We start from the raw sequence: 22,143 nt of genomic DNA, 5'->3' as shown, positions 1-22,143 counted from the left end.
TCATCCATCTGTAGCAGCCATTCCTCATCCATCTGTAGCAGCCATTCCTCATCCATCTGTAGCAGCCATTCCTCATCCATCTGTAGCAGCCATTCATCATCCATTGTAGCAGCCATTCATCATCCATATGTAGCAGCCATTCATCATCCATCTGTAGCGGCAATTCATCATCCATCTGTAGCGGCCATTGCTCATCCATCTGTAGCAGCCATTCATCATCCATCTGTAGCAGCCAGTCATCATCCATCGGTAGCAGCCATTCATCAACCATCTGTAGCAGCCATTCATCATCCACCTGTAACAGCCAGTCATCATCCATCTTTAGCAGCCAGTCATCATCCATCTTTAACAGCCAGTCATCATCTATCTTTAGCAGCCAGCCATCATCCATCTTAACAGTCAGTGATCATCCATCTGTAGCAGGCAGTCATCCATCTGTAACAGCCAGTAATCATCCATCTGTAGAAGCCATTCATCATCCATCTGTAGCAGCCATTCCTCATCCATCTGTAGCAGCCAGTCATCATCCTTCTGTAGCGGCCATTCATCATCCATCTGTAGCAGCCATTCCTCATCCATCTGTATCAGCCATTCATCATCCATCTGTAGCAGCCATTCATCATCCATCTGTAACAGCCAACCATCATCCATCTTTAGCAGCCAGTCATCATCCATCTGTAGCAGCCAGTCCTCATCCATCTGTAGTAGCCAGTCATCATCCATCTGTAGCAGCCATTCATCATCCATCTGTAGTGGCCAGTCCTCATCCATCTGTTGCACACAGTCATTATCCATCTGTAGAAGCCAGTCATGCATCTGTAGCAGCCATTCATCATCCATCTGCAGCAGCCATTCTTCCATCTGTAGCAGTCATTCATCATCCATCTGTAGAAGCCATTCATCATCCATATGTAACAGCCATTCCTCATCCATCTGTAGCAGCCAGTCATCATCCTTCTGTAGTGGCCATTCATCATCCATCTGTAGCAGCCAGTCCTCATCCATCTGTAGCAGCCAGTCATCATCCATCTGTAGCAGCCATTCATCATCCATCTGTAGCGGCCAGTCATCATCCATCTGTAGCAGCCATTCATCATCCATCTGTAGCGGCCAGTCATCATCCATCTGTAGCGGCCAGTCATCATCCATCTGTAGCAGCCATTTCTCATCATCTGTAGCAGCCATTCATCATCCATCTGTAACAGCCAGTCATCATCCATCTGTAGCAGCCAGTCATCATCCATCTGTAGCAGCCATTTCTCATCATCTGTAGCAGCCATTCATCATCCATCTGTAACAGCCAGTCCACATCCATCTGTAGCAGCCAGTCATCATCCATCTGTAGCAGCCAGTCATCATCCATCTGTAGCAGCCATTCATCATCCATCTGTAGCAGCCAGTCCTCATCCATCTGTAGCAGCCATTCATCATCCATCTGTAGCAGCCAGTCCTCATCCATCTGTAGCAGCCATTCCTCATCCATCTGTAGCAACCAGTCCTCATCCATCTGTAGCAGCCATTCCTCATCCATCTGTAGCAGCCATTCATCATCCATCTGTAACACCCATTCATCATCCATCTGTTACAGCCAGTCATCATCCATCTTTAGCAACCAGTCATCATCCATCTGTAGCAGCCATTCCTCATACATCTGTAACAGCCAATCATCATCCATCTTTAGCAGCCAGTCATCATCCATCTGTAGCAGCCATTCATCATCCATCTGTAACAGCCATTCATCATCCATCTGTAGCGGCCATTGACCACCCATTTGTAGCCGCCAGGTATCATCCATCTTTAGCAGCCAGTCATCATCCATCTGTAGCAGCCATTCATCATCCATCTGTAGCAGCCATTCATCATCCAACTGTAGCAGCCATTCATCATCCATCTGTAGCAGCCAGTCCTCATCCATCTGTAGCAGCCAGTCCTCATACATCTGTAGCAGCCAGTCCTCATCCATCTGTAGCAGCCAGTCATCATCCATCTGTAGCAGCCAGTAATCACCCATCTGTAGCAGCCAGTCATCATCCATCTGTAGTGGCCAGTCATCATCCATCTGTAGCACCCAGTCATCATCCATCTGTAGCAGCCATTCCTCATCCATCTGTAGCAGCCATTCATCATCCATCTGTAACAGCCATTAATCATCCATCTGTAGCAGCCAGTCATCATCCATCTTTAGCAGCCAGTCATCATCCATCTGTAGCAGCCAGTCATCATCCATCTGTAGCAGCCATTCATCATCCATCTGTAACAGCCATTCATCATCCATCTGTAGCGGCCGTTGACCACCCATTTGTAGCAGCCAGTCATCATCTATCTTTAGCAGCCAGTCATCATCCATCTGTAGCAGCCATTCCTCATCCATCTGTAGCAGCCATTCATCATCCATCTGTAACACCCATTCATCATCCATCTGTTACAGCCAGTCATCATCCATCTTTAGCAACCAGTCATCATCCATCTGTAGCAGCCATTCCTCATACATCTGTAACAGCCAATCATCATCCATCTTTAGCAGCCAGTCATCATCCATCTGTAGCAGCCATTCATCATCCATCTGTAACAGCCATTCATCATCCATCTGTAGCGGCCATTGACCACCCATTTGTAGCCGCCAGGTATCATCCATCTTTAGCAGCCAGTCATCATCCATCTGTAGCAGCCATTCATCATCCATCTGTAGCAGCCATTCATCATCCAACTGTAGCAGCCATTCATCATCCATCTGTAGCAGCCAGTCCTCATCCATCTGTAGCAGCCAGTCCTCATCCATCTGTAGCAGCCAGTCCTCATACATCTGTAGCAGCCAGTCCTCATCCATCTGTAGCAGCCAGTCATCATCCATCTGTAGCAGCCAGTAATCACCCATCTGTAGCAGCCAGTCATCATCCATCTGTAGTGGCCAGTCATCATCCATCTGGAGCACCCAGTCATCATCCATCTGTAGCAGCCATTCCTCATCCATCTGTAGCAGCCATTCATCATCCATCTGTAACAGCCATTAATCATCCATCTGTAGCGGCCATTGACCACCCATTTGTAGCAGCCAGTCATCATCCATCTTTAGCAGCCAGTCATCATCCATCTGTAGCAGCCAGTCATCATCCATCTGTAGCAGCCATTCCTCATCCATCTGTAACAGCCAGTCATCACCCATCTTTAGCAGCAAGTCATGATCCATCTGTAAGGCCATTGACCACCCATCTGTAGCAGCCATTCCTCATCCATTTGTAGCAGCCATTCATCATCCATCTATAACAGCCAGTCATCAACCATCTGTAACAGCCAGTCATCATCCATCTGTAGCAGCCAGTCATCATCCATCTGTAGCAGCCATTCATCATCCATCTGTAGCAGCCATTCATCATCCATCTGTAACAGCCATTCATCATCCATCTGTAGCGGCCGTTGACCACCCATTTGTAGCAGCCAGTCATCATCTATCTTTAGCAGCCAGTCATCATCCATCTGTAGCAGCCATTCCTCATCCATCTGTAGCAGCCATTCATCATCCATCTGTAGCAGCCATTCATCATCCATCTGTAGCGGCCGTTGACCACCCATTTGTAGCAGCCAGTCATCATCTATCTTTAGCAGCTAGTCATCATCCATCTGTAGCAGCCATTCCTCATCCATCTGTAACAGCCAGTCATCACCCATCTTTAGCAGCAAGTCATGATCCATCTGTAAGGCCATTGACCACCCATCTGTAGCAGCCATTCCTCATCCATTTGTAGCAGCCATTCATCATCCATCTATAACAGCCAGTCATCAACCATCTGTAACAGCCAGTCATCATCCATCTGTAGCAGCCAGTCATCATCCATCTGTAGCAGCCATTCCTCATCCATCTGTAGCAGCCATTCATCATCCATCTGTAGCAGCCATTCATCATCCATCTGTAGCGGCCGTTGACCACCCATCTGTAACAGCCAGTCATCATCTATCTTTAGCAGCCAGTCATCATCCATCTGTAGCAGCCATTCCTCATCCATCTGTAGCAGCCATTCATCATCCATCTGTAGCAGCCATTCATCATCCATCTGTAGCGGCCGTTGACCACCCATTTGTAGCAGCCAGTCATCATCTATCTTTAGCAGCTAGTCATCATCCATCTGTAGCAGCCATTCCTCATCCATCTGTAACAGCAAGTCATCACCCATCTTTAGTAGCCATTCATCATCCATCTATAACAGCCAGTCATCATCCATCTGTAGCAGCCAGTCATCATCCATCTGTAGCAGCCATTCTCCATCCATCTGTAGCAGCCATTCATCATCCATCTGTAGCAGCCAGTCATCATCCATCTGTAGCAGCCATTCTTCATCCATCTGTAGCAGCCATTCATCATCCATCTGTAGCAGAAGGGGGGTCCCATGTATGATTTAATAGAAGGGGGGGTCTCATGTATGATATAATAGATGGGGGTCCCATGTATGATATAATAGAAGGGGGTCCCATGTATGATATAATAGATGGGGGTCCCATGTATGATATAATAGAAGGGAGTCCCATGTATGATATAATAGAAGGGGGGGTCCCATGTATGATATAATAGAAGGGGGTCCCATGTATGATATAATAGAAGGGGGGTCCCATGTATAATATAATAGAAGGGGGGTCCCATGTATGATATAATTGGGGTCCTATGTATGATATAATAGAAGGGGGTCCCATGTATGATATAATAGAAGGGAGTCTCATGTATGATATAATAGAAGGGGGGTCCCATGTATGATATAATATAATAGAAGGGGGGGTCCCATGTATGATATAATAGAAGGGGGGTCCCATGTATGATTTAATAGAAGGGGGTTCCCATGTATGATATGATAGACAGGGGTCCCATGTATGATATAATAGATGCGGGTCCCATGTATGATATTATAGAAGGGGGGTCCCATGTATGATATAACAGATGGGGGTCCCATGTATGATATAATAGAAGGGAGTCCCATGTATGATATAATAGATGGGGGTCCCATGTATGATATAATATAATAGAAGAGGGGTCCCATGTATGATATAATAGAAGAGGGGTCCCATGTATAATATAATAGAAGGGGGGTCCCATGTATGATATAATATATGGGGGTCCCATGTATGATATAATAGAAGGGGGGGTCCCATGTATGATATAATAGAAGAGGGGTCCCATGTGTGATATAATAGAAGGGGGGTCCCATGTATGATATAATAGAAGAGGGGTCCCATGTGTGATATAATAGAAGGGGGGTCCCATGTATGATGTAATAGAAGTGGGTGTCCCATGTATGATATAATAGAACGGGGGTCCCATGTATGATATAATAGAAAGTGGGGTCCCATGTATGATATAATATAAGTGGGTCCCATGTATGATATAATAGAAGGGGGGTCCCATGCATGATATAATAGAAGGGGGGGCCATGTGTGATATAATAGAAGGGGGGGTCCCGTTTATAATATAATAGAAGAGGGGTCTCATGTATGATATAATAGAAGGGGGGTCCCATGCATGATATAATAGAAGGGGGGGTACCATGTATGATATAATAGAATGGGGGGTCCCGTGTATGATATAATAGAAGGGGGGTCCCGTGTATGATATAATAGAAGAGGGGTCTCATGTATAATATAACTGGGGGTCCCATGTATGATATAATAGAAGGGGGGGTCCCATGTATGATATTTATAGAAGGGGGGTCCCGTGTATGATATAATAGAAGAGGGTTCCGTGTATGATATAATAGAAGAGGGGTCTCATGTATGATATAATAGAAGTGGGGGTCCCATGTATGATATAATATAATAGAAGGGGGGGTCCCATGTATGATATAATAGAAGGGGGGCATGTATGACAAAATAGAAGGGGGCTCCCATGTATGATATAATAGAAGGGGGTCCCAAGTATGATATAATAGAAGGGGGGGTCCCATGTATGATATAATAGAAGGGGGGTCCCATGTATGATATAATAGAAGGGGGGTCCCATGTATGATATAATAGAAGGGGGTCCCATGTATGATATAATAGAAGGGGGGTCCCGTGTATGATATAATATAATAGAAGGGGGGTCCCATGTATGATATAATAGAAGGGGGGTCCCATGTATGATTTAATACAAGGGGGGGTCCCATGTATGATATAATAGATGGGGGTCCCATGTATGATATAATAGATGGGGGTCCCATGTATGATATAATAGAAGGGGGGCCCCTTTTGTATGATATAATAGATGGGGGTCCCATGTATGATATAATAGAAGGGAGTCTCATGTATGATATAATAGATGGGGGTCCCATGTATGATATAATATAATAGAAGGGGGGTCCCATGTATGATATAATAGAAGAGGGGTCCCATGTATGATATAATAGAAGGGGGGTCCCATGTATGATATAATAGATGGGGGTCCCATGTATGATATAATAGAAGGGGGGGTCCCATGTATGATATAATAGAAGAGGGGTCCCATGTGTGATATAATAGAAGGGGGGTCCCATGTATGATATAATAGAAGGGGGTCCCATGTATGATATAATAGAAGTGGGTGCCCCATGTATGATATAATAGAACGGGGGTCCCATGTATGATATAATAGAAAGGGGGGTCCCATGTATGATATAATGCAAGTGGGTCCCATGTATGATATAATAGAAGGGGGGTCCATGTATGATATAATAGAACGGGGGTCCCATGTATGATATGAGAAGGGGGGTACCATGTATGATATAATACAAGTGGGTCCCATGTATGATATAATTGAAGGGGGGTCCCGTTTATGATATAATAGAAGAGGGGTCTCATGTATGATATTATAGAAGGGGGGTCCCATGCATGATATAATAGAAGGGGGGTCCCATGTATGATATAATAGAAAGGGGGTCCCGTGTATGATATAATAGAAGGGGGGTCCCGTGTATGATATAATAGAAGAGGTGTCTCATGTATAATATAAGTGGGGGTCCCATGTATGATATAATAGAAGGGGGGGTCCCATGTATAATATTTATAGAACGGGGGTCCCGTGTATGATATAATAGAAGAGGGGTCCTGTGTATGATATAATAGAAGAGGGGGTCTCATGTATGATATAATATAATAGAAGGGGGGTCCCATGTATGATATAATAGAAGGGGGTCTCATGTATGATATAATAGAAGGGGGGGTCCCATGTATGATATAATAGAAGGGGGGTCCCATGTATGATGTAATATAATAGAAGGGGGGGTCCCATGTATGATATAATAGAAGGGGGCCATGTATGACAAAATAGAAGGGGGCTCCCATGTATGATATAATAGAAGGGGGTCCCATGTATGATATAATAGAAGGGGGGTCCCATGTATGATATAATTGGGGTCCCATGTATGATATAATAGAAGGGGGGTCCCATGTATGATATAATAGAAGGGGGGTCTCATGTATGATATAATATAATAGAAGGGGGGTCCCATGTATGATATAATAGAAGGGGGGTCCCATGTATGATTTAATAGAAGGGGGGTCCCATGTATGATATAATAGATGGGGGTCCCATGTATGATTTAATAGAAGGCGGGTCCCATGTATGATATAATAGATGGGGGTCCCATGTATGATATAATAGAAGGGGGGTCCCATGTATGATATAATAGATGGGGGTCCCATATATGATATAATAGAAGGGGGTCCCATGTATGACATAATAGATGGGGGTCCCATGTATGATATAATAGAAGGGGGGTCCCATGTATGATTTAATACAAGGGGGGGTCCCATGTATGATATAATAGATGGGGGTCCCATGTATGATATAATAGAAAGTGGGCCCCTTTTGTATGATATAATAGATGGGGGTCCCATGTATGATATAATAGATGGGGGTCCCATGTATGATATAATAGAAGGGGGCCCCTTTTGTATGACATAATAGATGGGGGTCCCATGTATGATATAATAGAAGGGGGGTCCCATGTATGATATAATAGAAGGGGGGTCCCATGTATGATATAATAGATGGGGGCCCCATATATGATATAATAGAAGGGGGTCCCATGTATGACATAATAGATGGGGGTCCCATGTATGATATAATAGAAGGGGGGTCCCATGTATGATATAATAGAAGGGGGTCCCATGTATGATTTAATAGAAGGGGGGTCCCATGTATGATATAATAGATGGGGGTCCCATGTATGATATAATAGAAGGGGGGTCCCATGTATGATATAATAGATGGGGGTCCCATGTATGATATAATAGAAGGGGGGTCCCATGTATGACATAATAGATGGGGGTCCCATGTATGATATAATAGAAGGAGGGTCCCATGTATGATATATTAGATGGGGGTCCCATGTATGATATAATAGAAGGGGGGTCCCATGTATGACATAATAGATGGGGGTCCCATGTATGATATAATATAATAGAAGGGGGGTTCCATGTATGATATAATAGATGGGGGTTCCATGTATGATATAATAGAAGAGTGGTCCCATGTATGATATAATAGATGGGGGTCCCATGTATGATATAATAGAAGGGGGGTCCCATGTATGATATAATAAAACCGGGGGTCCCATGTATGATATAATAGAAGGGGGGTTCCCCTCGAGGACCAAATCATTTACCCAAAGTTCACTTATTTCCTTTCTTTTTTTATTGTTCCCTTTCTGGATTAATTGTAGGAAGTTGGAGTGCAGGTATTACTGGCTGGTGATAATTATGGCAAATACAGTAATAATTCCCATTGACTGATGACCAGAATTACAATCAGGAGAACTGATAAATATTCTATTTAGTTTGCGTGAACTGACTGCCATCTAGAGGATGAACTGGGCAGTGCACTATAAACTTGAGCTACGTCTGTGTTTTTGGATGTAGCAGCCAATGTAGGACTGGGGTAGCAAGGGCTCACCAGTAACATTCACTTGGTGGGCCCACTCTTCAGCTTCATGCAAATATTATATTAGGCTGGTTTCACATTAGCGCTTTTTAAGCGCACGCACGGCCGGGGGTAGCTCCGCCCCCGAGCCGGCTCTCTGCCCAGCGTGCCCGCCCCTTGCTTGTAGCGCCGCCTCCTAGCGCACAGGGGCGCCTGCTATCGGCGCACCCTATCTTTAGCATAGGGTGCGCAGATCGTGCGCAGGCCGTGCGCTAGTTGCGCTTTGACCTGCGCTGCGCACTTTTGACCGTGCGCCGTGCGCGCCAAAATCAAACTTTTCGGATTTCGGCGTGCTCGGCGCACCGTCAAAAGTGTGCAGCGCAGGTCAAAGCGCAACTAGCGCACGGCCTGCGCACGATCTGCGCACCCTATGCTAAAGATAGGGTGCGCCGATCGCAGGCGCCGCTGTGCGCTAGGAGGCGTCGCTACAAGCAAGGGGCGGGCACGCCGGGCAGAGAGCCGGCTCAGGGGCGGAGCTACCCCCGGCCGTGCGTGCGCTTAGAAAGCGCTAATGTGAAACCAGCCTAAAGATGCTTCTTATTTTCGCTTATTTTTGCTATGAAAAAAGACTCACCGTCTTACTTTGGAGTTAACTTTATATCCCTATATATTATCATTTGCAATTTTTGTGCTTTTTGCTTTTCCTTTTTTGTCTTATGTTTTTCGCTGATGTTTTTTTTTTTGCCCCAAATTCATCAATATGGCTCAGGTAATTCAAAAATTTGGTGCAAATGCAAAAATGCTCTTCATTGTTGTCTTTAGTTTTTGGAATTTTTTAGCACAAAAATATTTTACATTAGTCTTCAAATGTGCCAAAATAAGAAAAATACTGCCGGAAACTTTTCTCCAGGCAGGGAGTGGAATGAGATGCTCAACTAAAAAAAAGCAATATTTGAAAAAGTTTTGTTTTGTGAATGCGTCCAAAAACAGTTGTCAAAAACAAATAAAAAAGAAAAACAAGTTAAAAAAATGGAGCAAAAAAAATATAAAGTATGGGACACAAATACTAAACCCACTAAAAAATAGTAAATTGCTGCAAAAAATAAAAAACTTGAGAAATGACGATGACTGGTTATTCTTCCATATAGAAAAGAGTGACAATGCCCATGGGGAAGGGGCCGACAAGAGCATGCGAGATCCTGCCGTGTCACGTTAGGTGTGCACCACAGAGCGCTACTTTTAATAATGCATTTATTAATAGACATCTTTGTCATTAACCGCAAACAGCTTTATGCTTGGTTTATAAGCCACCTGTGTATTTTCTACCCTACATGTAACAGTATACACAGACAGCAGTGAAAGTTAGTTTGATCCATGTTGCAGTTTATGCCTATGTAAGGCTACCCACAGGGTAAAGGAAGACTAAAAACAGAAAGAACACAAAAAATTGCTAAAGAAAAAAAAAGAAAATGATTTTCTCCCGTAATCTCTTTTTTTGTGTCTTTAAGAAAATTAGCTGCAGCAGGAGCCTCTCCCCTCTGCGCTGTTAGTAGTAAAATAAAATATAGGTAACATTAGCTCCCTTAAAAACTGATGGGCAGGAGGTTACCCCCTGTGTTCTCCAAAGGATTTATTCCGGATCACTTACAATATGGTGCATTCAATAAAGAGCGAGGAGGACATTTATTTATAGATACATAAGGAAACCATAATAAATCCATGCATCAAAGTGTTCATGCTAATTTATTGGTATAAAACACTTTGAAAAGTTGTTAAACTTCTACCCAACTTTTTGCGATACTTTTTCATTTGCTGTTTTCAGGCCACACTCGGCCACTGAGTGGGGATGAGCAACCTCATATAAATCAAACCCCCCCCCCCCCCGTTAATGTCATTGGCTACTCTTTCGGTCACTTTTGTTTTGAAATACTGTAGATACCAATGAAACAGCGGGACTCTATTAAAGCATTAAAAGGGTTGTGCAAAACCGGCATAAGGACCTATAGCTCATCATAATGCACAGTTCCACCTGCTTTGAAGGTCAAAATGGGCCCCCTTACCTCTTGGCACAGGTTGCATCATTGACATGTCTGCCCCTGATAGACAGTGTACCATCCTTGAAGTAAGGTGAGTAGATCCCTTTACGCAGCAACCTTCTCTATCTGCAGAATTTCGATAGATATACAATCCTTTCCATCTGTAGAAGGGAGCAATTGTAACACTTTTTTTCATATTCAGTTTGTACATTTTTACTCTCACATAAAGATTTTTCATATATATATATATAAAGTTTATATGCATCAAGTGTATATATATATATATTTATATAAATCAGGACTTCTGAAAAGCCACACGAGGTCTAAAGGTAGTCACAATTATTTCTGTGTGTTTTTGTTAAAATGGCATTTTGTTGTTTTTGTAAAGTGATTTACGCTTAGACTAGAACAGGACTCCTTATTTCCTTCCCGTCTTGGTGTTCAGTCTGGCACTTCAACCTTAAGGAAGTTCATTTTCTTTTTCAGTTCTTCTTCGCTGGTTATACTCAAGTGTTTTTGTTCTCTTTTCCTTCAGATGTAAAATAACTCACCTTCCTATGTACTATTTTTTGATGACCACAGTTATTGCAGACAAAAGGGCACGTCGTACCCATCGCCACATCACTTCCAGACGGTATAAAATTCTCAGCTCCCGAACTTCCGCCTTTATGCCGAATACATTGATTGAATAGAATCTGTCACCTCTCCTAACATCTGTGTTAGTGAAGACGTGTATTCTGGAGCATCTTCGATATAATCTCTGTGTTATGCTGTTTATTCCTACTGTTAATTTATGAATGAATTAAAACCGGGTGTTACCAGGCAATCCCTGTGTGTTGAAGTTGTTGAACAGCCTCGAGACATGCAACTGCTGGGACTGGAACATATTTTCCGAGCATGCGAAAGACACGCGGTTGGCACACGAGCATGTCGGATAACACCTTATTGGAGCACGTTCGCTCATCACTAGTTACCAGATGACATTGCTGTTGGCAGTTGTTGTTCAGATATATTTAGGTCATTACCCATCAAATTTTTCAATGTTACGTAGCATCTTCAGATCTTCACGTTCCTCTAGCTGTGCCTGTGATTTGACAGTATCACTCATTATACTGAGAAAACATTAGTGTCATGTATTAATGCTTCACCCCCAAAAGATGGTCTAAAATTCCCGTAATCTGTCAATAGATGCCTGGACGATCCCCGACGATCATATTCTGATATTGTCAGCACTGAGGGGCACAATATGCAGGGACACCCCCTAACTAGTAACACTCAGGTGACAATTTATACATTTCAAGGAGGAATAACAGAGGAAGCCCAAACACTGTAAGAAAAGATGCTCCAACACTAATTATATTTTTTTAGGAATGCAAGCATTTATTAAAACAGATTTGTGAAGAGAATGGACTCTGTTACCCACAAGTCTCTATTTAAACTAATCAGATTTAGTCATTTAGAGGATTTATCCACTGTAGTAACCATGCCAGTAGCGTATAATGGTGGCCAAAGGTTTTGAGATTGACACACGTTTGATTTTTCCTAAACTACTCATAAAAAGTTAAGAATATATGGCTTTTGTACAAAATTTCAGGATGAACCAAAAATGCCCTGTAAGCTTCTCAGGTGAACTTAATGTGACCATCTCTAAACTTTTTAATTCAAAAGTCCAACTCTTCAATGTTTCAGTAATTTTTGCACAATTTTATGTTCCCTATCATGGAGCTTAATGGCAAAATTTATAACAGGTGTTGGATCCATGAATCACCCAATACATTTCGGGGTTCAATTAGAATTGGTATTTAAACCATCCTCCTCATCATGCTGTTCACATTTTGACATCATGAGACCAAGACTATAATTGATGAACAAGACCTGGCCATTGCGAGGCTTCAAGCAGGATGTTCTCAGACAGAAATGACCACTTAGCTTAGAGGGTCACAGAGTCATCATAGAATCATAGAATCATAGAATCGTAGAGTTGGAAGGGACCTCCTGGGCCATCTGGTCCAACCCCCTGCTCAAAGCAGGATTCGCTAAATCATCCCAGTCAGATGTCTGTCCAGCCTCTGTTTGAAGACTTCCATTGAAGGAGAACTCACCACTTCTCGTGGCAGCCTGTTCCACTCATTGATCACTCTAACTGTCAAAAAGTTTTTTCTAATATCTAATCTGTGTCTCCTCCCATTCAGTTTCATCCCATTGCTTCTAGTCTTTCCTTGTGCAAATGAGAATAAAGTTGATCCTTCTACAATGTGACAGCCCTTGAGATATTTGTAGACAGCTATTAAGTCTCCTCTCAGTCTTCTCTTTTGCAAACTAAACATTCCCAAATCCTGCAACCTTTCCTCATAAGACAGGGTTTGCAGACCGGTCACCATTCTGGTCGCTCTTTTCTGAACTTGCTCCAGTTTGTTGATGTCTTTTTTAAAATGTGGTGCCCAAAACTGGACACAATATTCCAGATGAGGTCTGACCAAAGAGGAGTAGAGGCAAATAATGACTTCACGTGATCTAGACTGTATGCTTCTGTTAATACATCCTAGAATTGCATTTGCCTTTTTTGCTGCTGCATCACACTGTTGACTCATATTCAGTCTGTGATCTATTAGTATACCCAAGTCTTTTTCACATGTGCTGTCACTTAGCCCTATTCCTCCCATTCTATATATGTTTTTTTCATTTTTATTGCCCAGATGTAGTACTTTGCATTTCTCCCTGTTAAAAACCATTCTGTTAGTTGCTGCCCACTTCTCCAGTTTATTTAAATCTTTTTGAATCCTCTCTCTCTCTTCTCTAGTATTAGCTATCCCTCCTAGCTTTGTGTCATCAGCAAATTTAATCAGTTTACCCTCAATTCCTTCATCTAAATCGTTGATAAAGATGTTGAACAATACAGGGCCCAGGACAGAGCCCTGTGGTACCCCACTTGAGACATTCTTCCAACTGGATGTGCAGCCATTTACGACCACTCTTTGGGTCCGATCACTAAGCCAGTTATGAATCCACCTAACAGTTGCCTTGTCCATTCCATACTTAGTCATTTTTTCAATAAGGATTGTATGAGAGACTTTGTCAAATGCTTTGCTGAAGTCAAGATATACTATATCTACAGCATTTCCTTGATCCACCCAATCAGTGATTCCGTCATAGAAGGAAATTAGGTTAGTCTGACATGACTTATTAGTTACAAACCCATGCTGACTCTGTTTAATCACTTCATTCTTATCCAGGTATTGACATACATGTTGTTTAATAATTTGTTCAAAGATCTTTCCTGGTATAGAAGTCAGACTCACCGGCCTATAGTTGCCTGGGTCCACCTTCTTCCCCTTTTTGAAGATAGGAACAACATTTGCTCTTCTCCAGTCTTCTGGCACTTCTCCTGTTCTCCAAGAATTTTCAAAGATTATGGAGAGGGGTTCAAAAATTTCTTCTGCTATCTCCTTCAATACTCTGGGGTGTAATTCATCTGGACCTGGAGACTTGAATTCATTTAGGTTAGCTAAGTGTTTCCTCACTATCTTTCTGTTTATAGATATCCTGGATTCTTCTATTCCCTTAATAGGACAGTGAATAACAGTTGATGTTACATTTCCTTTCTGAGAGAAAACAGATGCAAAATAGGAATTTAAAAGTTCAGCCTTCTCAACATCCTGTCTTACCATTTCATCATTTTCATCCTGTAAAAACCCTATAGCATTTTTGACTTTTCTTTTACTTTTGACATATCCCCAAAATCCTTTATTATTGCTTTTGACATCTCTTGCAAGCCTCAATTCATTTTCAGCTTTAGATAATCTGATTTGTGCCCTGCAGGTTCTGCAGACAGCATTATATTCTTCTTTAGATATGCCTCCCTCTTTCCATTTTATAAACATTTTTTTCTTCCTTTTTAGCATGTGCTTAAGTTCTGTGTTCATCCATCCTGGTTTCTTTAAATGCTTCCTATTCTTCCCTCTTTTCGGAATTGTTAACAAGTGTGCTTTGAGAATTTCATTTTTCAAGATTTCCCATCCTTCCTGGACATTTTTGTCTTTAAGGATATCCAGCCATTGGATCCCTCCAATTCTCTTTCTGAATCCCTTAAAATCTGCCTTTCTGAAATCTAACCTTGACGTCTGAGTCTTCATAGGTCTTCCGCCTCTAGTTATCCAAAATTCTAAAATAGCATGGTCGCTACCTCCTAGGGTCCCAGCCACTTTTACCTCCTCAACCATTTCCTCCCTGTTTATAAGGATTAGATCCAAGGTAGCAGTTCCCCTTGTTTTCTCCCTTACCTTTTGGAAGATAAAGTTGTCAGCAAGAGAGGATAAGAATTTCCTTGGCCTGTTAGTTTTGCCTGAGAGAGATTCCTCAGCATTGAGCAACAGAGATACGGAGAGGCTGGAAGAGACACAGAAAGGCGGAGGAGTGGACGTCCTTTGGCCCCATCCCACACTGATGACCGCTTCTTTGTTAACAATGGCCTTCAGAACTTGATGACGAATGCTACACAACTCTAAAAAGAAGAGAGAAAAGACTAGACTAATAATGGCATGCACAACCACGTAATAGTAAAACACAAAAAACCTTTATTACACCTTGAACAATAATCACAAAAACATTGAAAATACTTAACCCAAAACCAATACCCGACACCCCCAAAAGGCCATAGGCTATGCAGTGGATATTCACATTAGCAATCAAAGATGAGCTGGTCCCTAAAAGGATAAATGCTAACACGTGTATAAGAAATAAATATGCACTGATATAGATCTGTAGTGTATACCAATTATGCTATAGCTACAAGGGGAAAGCTAATACACTGTGGTATACAACGAACAACGATAAATTGATCCATATCAATTGGTTAGATTGTAACAATCAAGTGACATTACATATATGCACAATCCCATAGTTAGGCAACAGAAAAAGGGTTACATAGGCATAGAAACCTATGGGATGTGGATCATGATCACCATTTATCAGCTCAAAGAGGCTGATAAATGGAGCCCTGTATATACAAGGGCTCAATAGAAAGAAGGGGGTGGGGAACAACCATTTTTCTGTTGCATCACCCAGGGACCAATTACCAGGTTGTATCATTTACTGTTTTGGTTGAGGTCATGAGATTCCGCAGATGTCTGCTGGGTTTGGCTCAGGGTGATTGATAAGAGATTTTTGGGCCTAATTATGGAATTGTGCATATATGTATATGTATTGTCACTTGATTGTTACAATCTAACCAATTGATATGGATCAATTTATTATTGTTTGTTGTATACCACAGTGTATTAGCTTTCCCATTGTGGCAATAGCATAATTGGTATGCAATACAGATCTATATCAGTGCATATTTATTTCATACTAGCTGAAGAGCCCGGTGCTGCCCGGGCATAGTAACTAACTGTGGTTAGTTATAACAAATTATAATTATCCTCCATCCCATAGTCCTGTGCCCATATGCCCATCATACATATCCACCATCCCATAGGCCCGTGCCCATATACCCATCATACATATCCACCATCCCATAGGCCCATGCCCATATACCCACCATACATATCCTCCATCCCATAGGCCCGTGCCCATATACCCATCATACATACCCTCCATCCCATAGTCCCATGCCCATATAGCCATCACAAATCCTCTATCCCATAGTCCCATGCCCATATACCCATCATACATATCCTCCATCCCATAGTCCCATGCCCATATAGCCATCACAAATCCTCCATCCCATAGTCCCATGCCCATATACCCATCATACATATCCTCCATCCCATAGTCGAGTGCCCATATACCCATCACACATCCTTCATCTCATAGTCCCATGCCCATATACCCATCATACATATCCACCATCCCATAGTCCCATGCCCATAAACCCGTCATACATATCCTCCATCCCATTGTCCAGTGCCCATATACCCATCATACATATTCTCCATCCCATAGTCCCATGCCCATATAGCCATCACAAATCCTCTATCCCATAGTCCCATGCCCATATACCCATCATACATATCCTCCATCCCATAGTCCCATGCCCATATAGCCATCACAAATCCTCCATCCCATAGTCCCATGCCCATATACCCATCATACATATCCTCCATCCCATAGGCCCGTGCCCATATACCCATCATACATACCCTCCATCCCATAGTCCCATGCCCATATAGCCATCACAAATCCTCTATCCCATAGTCCCATGCCCATATACCCATCATACATATTCGCCATCCCATAGTCGAGTGCCCATATACCCACCACACATCCTTCATCTCATAGTCCCATGCCCATATACCCATCATACATATCCACCATCCCATAGTCCCATGCCCATAAACCCGTCATACATATTCTCCATCCCATAGTCCAGTGCCCATATACCCATCACACATCCTCCTTCCCATAGTCAACCATTATGACATCATAATGAGCGGCGGGGCTTGCAACCTATGATGACATCAGCGTCGCCATGGCAACCATTATGACATCATAATGAGGGGCGGGGCTTGACACACACACACTTTTTCCCCATTATGTCGATAGGGGCAAAATTGTTTGGTGAATTGGACCGCGCGGGGTTAAAATTTCACCTCACAACATAGCCTAGGACACTCTCGGGGTCCAGATGTGTGACTGTGCCAAATTTTGTGGCTGTAGCTGCGACAGTGCGGATGCCAATCCCGGACATACACACACACTTGAGCTTTATATATTAGACTAGCTGAAGAGCCCGGCGCTGCCCGGGCATAGTAACTAACTGTGGTTAGCTATAACAAATATAACTATCCTCCATCCCATAGTCCAGTGCCCATATACCCATCATGCATATCCACCATCCCATAGTCCAGTGCCCATATACCCATCACACATCTTCCATCCCATAGTCCCGTGCCCATATACCCATCACACATCCTCCATCCCATAGTCCCGTGCCCATATACTCATCACATATCTTCCATCCCATAGTCCCGTGCCCATATACCCATCATACATATCCTCCATCCCATAGTCCCATGCCCATATACCCATCACACATCTTCCATCCCATAGTCCCGTGCCCATATACCCATCACACATCCTCCATCCCATAGTCCCGTGCCCATATACCCGTCATACATATCCACCATCCCATAGGCCCATGCCCATATACCCATCACACATCCTCCATCCTATAGTCAACCATTATGACATCATAATGAGCGGCGGGGCTTAATACACACACACTTTTTCCCCATTGCTAATGTGAATTTCCACTGTATAGCCTATGGCCTTTTGGGGGTGTCGGGTATTGGTTTTGGGTTATGTATTTTAAATGTTTTTATGATTATTGTTCAAGGTGTAATAAAGGTTTTTTGTATTTTACTATTATGTGGTTGTGCATGCCATTATTAGTCTAGTCTTTTCGCTCTTCGTTTTGGTATAATTGATATATAGACTAGGTATTGCACCCCATCTTCTCATATTTTGGAAAGTATTTACAGTAGTGCACCCTCCATCTTTTTTTATATGCTACACAACTCCAGGCACATTTAGGGGAAGAGAGAGGCACCCAAGTGTCATGGAAGACCATTTACATCAGCATGATCTGCATGATAGATGACCTGCAAGGGTACCCGACCACATCACCAGGCACCTGCGTCATCGTCTTGCGTGGGCCAGGAAGCATCTATGCTGGACAAGGGACCAGAGGGCCTCAGTGCTGTTTACTGATAAAAGTCGATTCACACTGAGCAGAAACGATGGCCGCCAACAATGTTGGAGACAGCAAAGAGAGCGTCATGTATTTGTCACTGGTGTCAGCAGATGACCCTTTTATATTATTTTAGTGTGGTCAGGTGTCTAGTCAATACAGAACTGCCCTACCCTGTGTTAATGGTACAGTGAACAGCCCCTACTACTTGAATAACATCATTATTCCAGTCATTGTGCCTCCAGTTCATCAAGGTCGTATCATTGGGGAACGGCTGCTTAGGACTTGGGTACCTTAAATGGAGCGGCCTGCACTTTCTCCAGACTTGAATCCCATAGAAAACCTATGAGATCAGCTGAGTCACCATGTAGAGGAGCATAACTCTGTTCCCTTGTATTTCAAGACTTCTGCCCTTCACCCTGGCAGCTGCATTTCAGCTTCTGGGCCAAATGTTACTGAAGACAACCTATTCTTAGGTTAATCAGTGTGTGGAGATTATCATAATTTCTGTGTTTTTGTTTGTCCACCCACTTTTTGATATATGTCCCAAACAAACCGAAGGGGCTGCATCAAAGAAAACTACTTGACCCCAGTCCGCTTCAGTCCAATATCTGTACTTCCTGCAGAATGTCACTCTGCCCTTCATGCTTTTTTGGAGAAAAGTGACTTCTTTATTACCCTTCTTGACACCTGCTTGCTGCCATTCCTTTGCACTGGTGTTCCATTGCTAAATCCTCATTAAGAGACCGTCCTGGCACTTGGTTGGTTTCTTGGGCGCTTTGAAGTCTTCTTCACAGCAATTGAACGTGTTACTTTCAAGTTCTTTGAAGCAGCAATGTCCTTGCCTGTAAAACTCTTTGGATGCAAAGCAATGGTGACTGCACATGTTTCCTTGGAGGTAATCATGGTCAACAGAAGGCAATTATTTCAAGCAGGAGCCGCTTTTAAAGCAACCAGTCTGCTCTTATAATTCAACCAGCATGTAGAGTGATATCAGCTGCCTTGTCTTGTTAAGACTTTATCCTGAGCTAAGGAAAAGATCACTGAAATGATGTAAGCAGGTCATTGTGTGTTAGGGTTGAAATTTAAAAGAAATTGTATTTTTGTGATTACGTTTATTTTCATGGCAAAGGAGCTACTTTGTAATTATTTTGCAATTCATCTGATCTCTCTTCATAACAATTCAGAGTTAATACATGTCACCTATTATAGATTGAGTCTTACTGAGTAGTGACCTACATATATCTGGACTTCTGCCCTGATAAACTAATCTGGTAACCTAGTTGTCATATTTGTGGGAAAAAAAAACTAAAAATCAGAAATTATAAATGAATATATTTCTAAAGTGTGCTTTATATGTGACATAGATAATGTTTAGAGCAGAGTCTAGGATAGACAGCATGTTGTTGGACATCAGTCCCTTCCTGCCAGAGCCACGCAGCGACTCTTCTGCTCCACAGGAAACAGCTAGCATCGTCTGAACAGGAAAGATGAACTGCTGGAGGACTGCTTGGCGCAGTGACTGTTAAAGGAGACGCTTTAAAAATAGATCGGTGACGGAAGTCCCTCAACATTGGTGGTTGCACCTGATTTACGATGCATTTACCAAAAATATTCAGAATATTCCAAAAATGAAAGTTAAAATTCTGGCACTGTGGTACAAAGGAGATGTTTTATAAAAAAAAAAAAAATTAAAATAAAAATAACAACCCATGTTGCAAAATTGAGGCATCTACCATATGGCTGACCCGGCCATCAGTCACTTGCTGAAAATCCAGCGTCAGAACCCCAGCAATCAGCTGCCTAAGGCTGGTCTCACATTAGCGCTTTTTTTCGCAGCACAATGTGTGCGTCCATGCCCATGCGTCATACGTACCTATGTTTAACATGGCGTGCGCATGGTCTTGCATTTGCACGCGTTCGTATGCTTTTTCGTGCGCATGTGTTTTTGGCGTAGACACTGGTTTTAACCCCTAGAGAACGAATGAGCATAAAAAATGCAAACACACGCAAAAACGCATGATGCGTTTTTTGCATGCGTTTCTATTGCGCACGATGCGCTGCACAAAAAAACACTATTGTGAAATTAGCCTTACAGTTCCCCTGGAGCAGGCTTTGCAGTAGGATCAATCCTCCTATGCAGTTTATAGGGGCATGCAGGTCGCAGGAAGCGGAATAAAATGATACCTTGATATCTGCGATCTGATGCCTTATTGCAGAGAAATACACACTTTTCTTATATATAAATGAGCTGTATAGGACAATGGGCCGGACATAAGATATCTCTGACGCTCTGCCTCCTTTTTAAATTAAAGGGAATGTTACCAGGGTGAGACATGTAACTAACACAGAACAGGGGAAATTAACTTTGTCTCATAACAAACATGATAGCAGCCGCATCTCTCACAGCTGTGCTGTATTATAACAATATTACAGCCCTGTCTGCCTGTGAGATGGAAGCTGAGAAGAACCTGCAGCTCTCACAGCTCTGCTGTATTATAATAATACTAGCTGAAGAGCCCGGCGCTGCCCGGGCATAGTAACTAACTGTGGTTATAGTCCCGTGCCCATATACCCATCATACATATCCACGATCCCATAGGCCCGTGCCCATATACCCATCACACATCCTCCATCCCATAGTCCCATACCCATATACCCATCACACATCCTCCATCCCATAGTCCCATGCCCATATACCCATCATACATATTTGCCACCCCATAGTCCCGTGCCCATATACCTAACATACCAATCCTTCATCCCATAGTCGAGTGCCCATATACCCATCACACATCCTGCATCCCATAGTCCCATGCCCATATACCCATCATACATATTCTCCATCCCATAGTCCCATGCCCATATACCCATCATACATATTCGCCATCCCATAGTCGAGTGCCCATACACCCATCACACATCCTTCATCTCATAGTCCCATGCCCATATACCCATCATACATATCCTCCATCCCATAGACCCGTGCCCATATACCCATCATACATATCCTTCATCCCATAGTCGAGTGCCCATATACCCATCATATCCTCCATCCCATAGTCCCATGCCCATATACCCATCATACATATTCGCCATCCCATAGTCGAGTGCCCATATACCCATCACACATCCTTCATCTCATAGTCCCATGCCCATATACCCATCATACATATCCTCCATCCCATAGTCCCGTGCCCATATACCCATCATACATATCCACCATCCCATAGTCGAGTGCCCATATACCCATCACACATCCTCCATCCCATAGTCCCATGCCCATATACCCATCATACATATCCGCCATCCCATAGTCCCGTGCCCATATACCCATCATACATATCCTCCATCCCATAGTCCAGTTCCCATATACCCATCACACATCCTCCATCCCATAGTCCCGTGCCCATATACCCGTCATACATATCCTCCGTCCCATAGTCCAGTGCCCATATACCCATCACACATCCTCCATCCCATAGTCAACCATTATGACATCATAATGAGCGGCAGGGCTTGCAACCTATGATGACATCAGCGTCACCATGGCAACCATT

The 22,143-nt window shown here is 43.0% G+C and overlaps 1 protein-coding gene across 2 annotated transcripts in view; it reads left to right on the top strand.

Moving 5' to 3' along the window:
• The window catches only part of FLT3 (fms related receptor tyrosine kinase 3), a 178,815-nt gene that overhangs the window by 9,655 nt on the left and 147,017 nt on the right, over nucleotides 1–22,143 (top strand). The window lies entirely within an intron of this gene.

This window comes from Dendrobates tinctorius, unplaced genomic scaffold, assembly GCF_039654945.1.
Source record: "Dendrobates tinctorius isolate UK_male_01 unplaced genomic scaffold, ASM3965494v1 ptg000075l, whole genome shotgun sequence".
Taxonomy (NCBI): domain Eukaryota; kingdom Metazoa; phylum Chordata; class Amphibia; order Anura; family Dendrobatidae; genus Dendrobates; species Dendrobates tinctorius.
The sequence above is the reverse complement of the archived record's forward strand: the minus strand, read 5'-3'. Positions and strand labels throughout refer to the sequence as shown.